Source organism: Nelumbo lutea, chromosome 6 (assembly GCF_056320005.1).
Source record: "Nelumbo lutea isolate HS-2025 chromosome 6, American lotus-T2T, whole genome shotgun sequence".
Classification (NCBI taxonomy): domain Eukaryota; kingdom Viridiplantae; phylum Streptophyta; class Magnoliopsida; order Proteales; family Nelumbonaceae; genus Nelumbo; species Nelumbo lutea.
This window is the reverse complement of record NC_142689.1, coordinates 13,058,609-13,065,567: the sequence shown is the minus strand read 5'-3', so window position 1 is coordinate 13,065,567 and position 6,959 is coordinate 13,058,609.

The window sequence follows — 6,959 nt, the reverse complement described above, 5'->3', positions numbered from 1 at the left end:
ATTGTACAAAAATATTATACATACATACATCCATACATACATACTATATATATATATATATATATATATATGTGTGTGTGTGTGTGTGTGTGTGTGTGTTCGGATTTTATTGGATCGAATCAATGCATATCCGAATTCGATCCAATAATTTAATCGGTAAGAAATTAATATTCAAATTTGACCGAATATCCGATTCAAAATATCTGAATTTGATTCAATTGTGTCAAATCTCGGATTCAAATTTGGATTTTCAAATACCATTTACAAGCTAGGCTTAGCTATTTTTGGGGTCGAGCCTCAACTTTCTTAAAAAAATATGGTCCAAGCCCAAGTCTGACTTGATAATAATATATATAATAAAAAATATAATATATATTATATTATGTAATAATTACATTTATAACTAAAAGTGTATTATATAATATTCTATACATTATTAATATATATTACCCCCGAAACCAAACTTAAGTGGTGTATAATTGAGTTCAGTCGATAAGTTGCAAATTTTCTATCCTTGTATAGTTGTCTAAGAGTAGATCCCTTGCAAACTATCTGTATCCCACCCACAAATAATTCTAAGTAATATGATATTATAAAGAGTTCACAATCGAGCTCATAACCGGATAACTCCCATGCATCCACATCTCTTCTCGTATGTAGAGTTATCTTCCTTCTGGTTTCTTTTTGCTGAATGTAATATAACCCCATTTGCCTATGCCGCAAATATGAATCCTCATAAAGTGTATTCAAGCTAAATAATTTATTCTGTCCACCTTCATTGTATTTATAACATCCAAAAGTTGAGTTGTCTATAGCCCCTCCAACTAAATTCAAATTCAAATGTTTGCTTGTTTTCCATTCCATGTAGGTTGCAGCTTGGGTAGGCCTAACCTGAATTTCAATTTGCCCAATCCGAAATTTTATACAGGTTGGGTTTGGATTTTTATTCCTTGCTGACCTCGGTCCTAGCCCTTAGATGATTCGAGTTAGTTGCATAAATGCACATATACATATATGTGCAATTTTATAGTGGATTCATTGACTAACCCAGTTCTGACCTAGGCCCAAGCCCAACTTGAATGCATTAAATTACAATGTGGGTTAGACTCAAGTTGAAAAGATCGGGCTTGACCTCAGGCTTAGTTCAAACTTAGGGTTGGGCTTGGATTGATCATAAACAACGCAACCCAACCTGTTTGACTTGCACCCCTAAGTCCAAAGTGTTTCAATCCATTAAAATAACTGGTTCAAAGTGTTTTTTTTTTTAAGTGAAATAAGAATATCAACATCGAAGGTAAACTCATGCTCACACCATTCGAACCATGGTTTTCAAAATTGGACCTGACCGGATAGTTAGATCGAAAAAATGGTAACCGGTCAGCCCTCGGGTCCGATTTTACTAAAAGTCATAAATTTCTAAAAACAGTTGAAAAAGTCAGAAAACCGCTGGCCCAGGTGGTTGGACTACTAAGTCATTCGACCTGGGCAATGGTTTGCGGGTTACTCTTTTTTTTTTTATTTTCAATGTTTTAAATTTAAAAAATAAAAAATAAAATAAAACACATTATCTCAAACCAGTCGAATGTTTAGTCCCTATAGCTTTAGGGTTTCCCGAGTTCCCTGCGACGGCTAGCACCTTCAGCGTCCGGCCAACGACGAGCTTGCAGGCAGTAGTAAGAGTTGGCGGGCCTTGTGCGGCTAGTACTTGCAGCAGCGGATGGCTAGCTTGCCTGCGACCAAGTTTGCAGCGGCGGCCAGCGAGTTTGTAGTGGCGGGTGAGAGTTTCTAGTGGCAATAACAATTGCAACCACTTGCAGTGGCGATCAACAGGGATCTTGGGTCCTCTAAGCATCATTCTAGAGATGTATATGGAAGAGTTCGACAACACCATTCTCACTAATGTGTGAGGGGTGGCATCGATGATTAAGCACTCAGATCAGGCTATGGTGGAGAGAAAGATATGTGGCTCGATCGTTTGCACTGAAACTGTGGCAATGACCTTGGGTGGCTAAGGTCCTTGTACATACACCACTTCTAAGCACACATTGGTGGAGCTGGTCCGATCAGCCTGTAGTGAGCTGGGGGCTCATGGCATCAAGGTCAACTGCATCTCCCCTTTTGGAGTCGCTACCCCATTGGCCTGCAACTTGAAGGGCACTGTGTTAAAGCCCGGCCATATGGCAGAGGTTGCTCTGTTTCTTGCTTCAGACGAAGTAGATGGAGGATTCACAGTGGTTAGTCATAACTACTCCACCATCCAATGAGAGAGAGAGAGAGATTTACTGTTGTATTTTTATGTTTTTTTTTTTAAATCTGTATTTTATTTTTATATTTTTATGAATTTTGCACTATATTCTTTTTTATTTAGATAGATTTACTTTTTGTAATTTTTATTTAATTTTATACTATTTTTATTATTAATAAATATATTTTTAATTTATTTATAATGTCACAGGTCAAACCATTCGACCTGAACAATTGAACCGCTTGACCTTAAATCGGTCCCCTAACTAATTCTGTTTCCGATTCATTTTTAAAAACCTTGGTCAGAAGAGCCTATTGCAAACTTGCATAGTAAATATCTCTCCATGAAATAAAGCATATAAGTACGGATATATTCGGACGGGTATTGGCCTGATCGAAGCCGAACTCAAAGGCACGTTGATTTCCAACGATAACAAAGCCTAGTTCTACTTGTAGGATGTCTCACAACATTGCAACCTGGGAAAACAAAGGAGAATAGTAGTCTTTCCTTACGGGCAATCCAAAAAGTGAAAAATAGTCTACTAAAATAATGAAAAAAAAGAGAGTTGTAACGAAGAAGGGAAGAGGAGGAGGAAAGGTCAAAAGATAAGTGCGAAACGAACTCTCTACAATCCATTTTCGAAAAAAAAAAAAAAAAAACCTCTCTACAATCCTTCTCTTAAAAAATAATGAAGTTTACAATAATACCCCTTAATAAAAAAGAAGGTAGCTAACGGGCACATTAAGGCCAAGCCCATTAGCACCCAAAAAAAAAAATCGTATAATGCTACCCATTAGCACTTGCCCATCTTTTTTTACAAAAATCAATTCATTTGCAAAATTATCTCCGAACATGATTCAAGTATGACCTCAAACAATTTAGAAATAAGTTCAATAATATAAGAAGTATGAACTGTTGCCTAGGTAACCTAACCCAATAGGGATGAATTGGATCCTACAAATTTCTTCCTCATAAAAATGAATGCAAATTATGATTTGTTTAGAAATTGTATAAATATAAATGTGTACAATATAAATATATGCGATATACAAGGGTTTGCATTCTACATATTTGTATTTGTACTCTTTTCAAATTGAGACAGACTGTATTTAATTGCAGTGCAATTTTATTTGCATTAATACAAATGCATGGGAGTGCAAAATGTAAAAAATGCAAATTCTTATTTAATTTTCTTTTGGACTTTACTTTATTCTACTCCATGTCTTAATTTACTTCATTTGTACTATAATCAAACAAAATAAACTAGAGTTTCAAACAAAAATTGGTTAGCATTTACATTCAAATCATTTGCACTACTATGATTTTGCATCAGTGCAAATTTATTTGTATTGCAACCAAACACAACCTTAAGAGTAATTGAGGGTGGTAAAGTAGATACATTGCACATAAAGATAATAAGATTGGTTATGGAAAACAATAAGAGTTGTTAAGATCAAAGGTATGAACAATAAAGAGCAAAACGATAAATTTTTAGGGGTTCAGCCAAACCTAGTCAACGTCCTCACCCTATGAAAACTATCTAAGAAAGTTCACTATACCAACTAGACTTCTTGGATGGCAACAAAACATTTATTTCAGTTGGACTCTCTAGATGCCAATAAGACCATTACGATAATTAGACTTCCCAAGTGCCAACAAGACCTTTTACCAAATAGACTTGTTGTGGGACTTAACATTACGGGCTTCAACCCATTTATGTCATACTGCCACACCCTAATATAAATATCAATTTTATGGGCATGTTAGAGATTATTGGCATGCCTCTCTCTCTCTCATTTATTTATATTCATTCTTCACGAATCAGAACTAGGGGTGTGAATTTCCGATCTGAATTCAGATCACAACATTGGATCTATTTGGAATTCAAATCACCCCTGATCTCAATCCAATCATATGATATATATATAAGTGTACCCTATTTTAACATTTGGTTCTAAAATTGATAAGTTGTAATTTTTCTAAGATTGTGTTTTCAAACAATGCAAATGGAGTGTAAATCCCGGCTCAGGGCAAATTTGCACTCGGGTTCACTTTTGCTTGTTTTTGGCAACATTATGTTTATTCATTGACAAATGAAAGAAAATACACTTTCCAATGCATATATACATTGATAATAAGATGTAAAAGTGCATCAATAAAAAATAAGTAAATTTACACTCAAGTGGGCTTTTGATAAAAAAAAAGGAATATGCTTTATTGGAATTCATGTTTGCATCCATTACAACTAAAAGTCTATTTGTATTTGATAAGAAGGTAAAATTGGCAGTGCAAAACTAACTAAACTTTACAATTTACATGGACCATTTTACACTCTACATATTTGCACCGTTTCCAAACACAGCCTAATTAAATAAACATAAAATTGGAAATTCCACATCAAACACGATTGTACAAAACAAACCTTAAAACCCTTATATTCGATGCTTTTATGGTTTGTTTTGTTCTAAACCTGAGAGCTACTAAGAATTAAGTGAGAAGTGAGCACCCTATCCATTATTGCTATTTTGCTGTCACAAGCCGTCACCATTCAATCTTCACCATTGTGGGTCGCGGCACACTCACATCATTCAATGTCCGTAATCGTTCATCCTTCTCCTATTTTTTTTTCCCATTTTCCCTTTTCATTTCTAATTCCACTAATATCACCTCACACCTCACACCTCTCTTTTTTTTTTTTTGGGTTATTCATTCTAGTTCTATCGGTAATCACAGTGTTGTTTGTTGCAGCCCTCATTCCCCAAATCCTCTATGCTATTGCCATTTATTCAAGTTGAATGCTAGGCTAATGGTCGAAGAAAGTGAGAGACAGAGACGTGAGATTATTCAATCAAATTGAATCGGATCTACACTAGATATCCGATAAAATGATCAGAGTCAAATTCGAACAAGGGAATATAGAATCCAACGGATTCGAATTTGAACAATGGGATTTTTCTATCAAATCAAATTCAAATCTACCCGGGTTAGAACAAAAAGACAATACTTACGTGAACCATTCCAACCTTAACATGCATTTGCCTTCTCAACCATAAGAGTCAACACCCTTGGATATACTTCATGGATCTTATCCAAACTCTTCTAATGTCCAATCCCTAAACGCTTCACAACATGGCTATGATTGGTTTAACTAATAGAGAGTTATCACCCTCTTATAAATACAAAGATACAACAATTCAATAGCAAACAATATTTTGCCTCTACAAGGCTAATAAAGCAACACAATGAAACTACCTTATTAGCAAGAAATTATAATGAAAGCTTTGTGTTTAATACATTCAAGTTCAAGAGTTTTCCCTTATCTTCATCTCATGGAAAGCTCAACAAATCTTTTTTTTTTATTTGTTATCATTTTACTCTTATTTTTTATTGTTATGCCCTTTGAATCTATCTTATATTTCTGTAGCCTTTTATCATTTTATAAGATTTTATATATTTGCATATACCGCAAAGAGGTGGTTAAACAAGGCACCATATTAATTCATTGAAATGGATGGTATGTGGATTTCCTCCATGACCCGTAGGTTGAACAATGGATCTCTCTTTCATCTAATATGTCCTCCTTCACTGATTTGGGCCGAGTGGCAAACTATACCTTGACCCTACCACCACAAGGCATTTAGTGGAAAAAAAGTTAGCCTTCTCTAGTCAAATTCACATTTGTCCCCCACAGAAAGTGCCCTGACAATGTTCCACGATATATTCGAAGCGTGTATTGGGAATATCTCCCAATGACAAGTATGAGAGATGTTCTCAATGCATGCTAAGATGTGCATGTAGGGCGTTTTTAAGGTGCATTCTATGGGGGCAGATGTGAACTCTCTCAAATGGGTTGTTCAGGCTTCGGATTGTTTGGTCTGGATACACACACCATATTGCCTTTCACCACTTCATCTTGCACAAAAATACTTGTTTAAAATTCACGTAGTGGCTCCACATTGAGATACCTGCACAAACACGAATTGGAAACATTTATGGAAGAACAAACATCTTCCACTCTCGACCAAGTTGTTTGTGTGGAAACCTCTGTTTAATATGTTGTCTACAAAAGACAATATTACAAAAACATTCCAATACATTTGCCCTCTTTGTTTTACACTCCTTGTACAAATACAAAGTTTTGCCCTTTATTGATGTTATTTTTAAAAGTTAACATATTTTTTTATTTTTTTAGATATATTACTTTTATTCATATTAAACCCCAAAAGTTAGGGCTAAAAACCCCTAAAATGTATTCTTCTTTTTTCTTCGGCGTTTTTACCATTCAGTCCACCCCTAGATGGTGCTACTAGAGTAGGGGTGAAATCCTACCCGTGGATTGATGCCAAATCCACGGGTAGAATGTGATTTATAGGGGGGGCTATTAATAGACTACGAGGGGATTGAAAATTTAATCTGTCGTGGTTTTTTCTTATGTCTATGTCGAGTTCGTATTATTCGAATAAGAAATATGCAAGAAACTGTTGTGATTGTCATCCGAGAAAATGAAAGCGAAAAATCGACGAGTTAAACACAGATTACTGAAGCGACTGGACAAGGGAGCCAATTGAGTCTAAGATTCTAATTCTTTTAGTGTGCCGTAGCCCGTGGACGTAGAGGGAAAAGGTTGGAGTGGGAAGAGAGCGCAACGGAGGAGAGCGAGCAATAGTCACCACCAACTTCGCACATTTTAAGTATGCATACGTTTCCGGGGCGC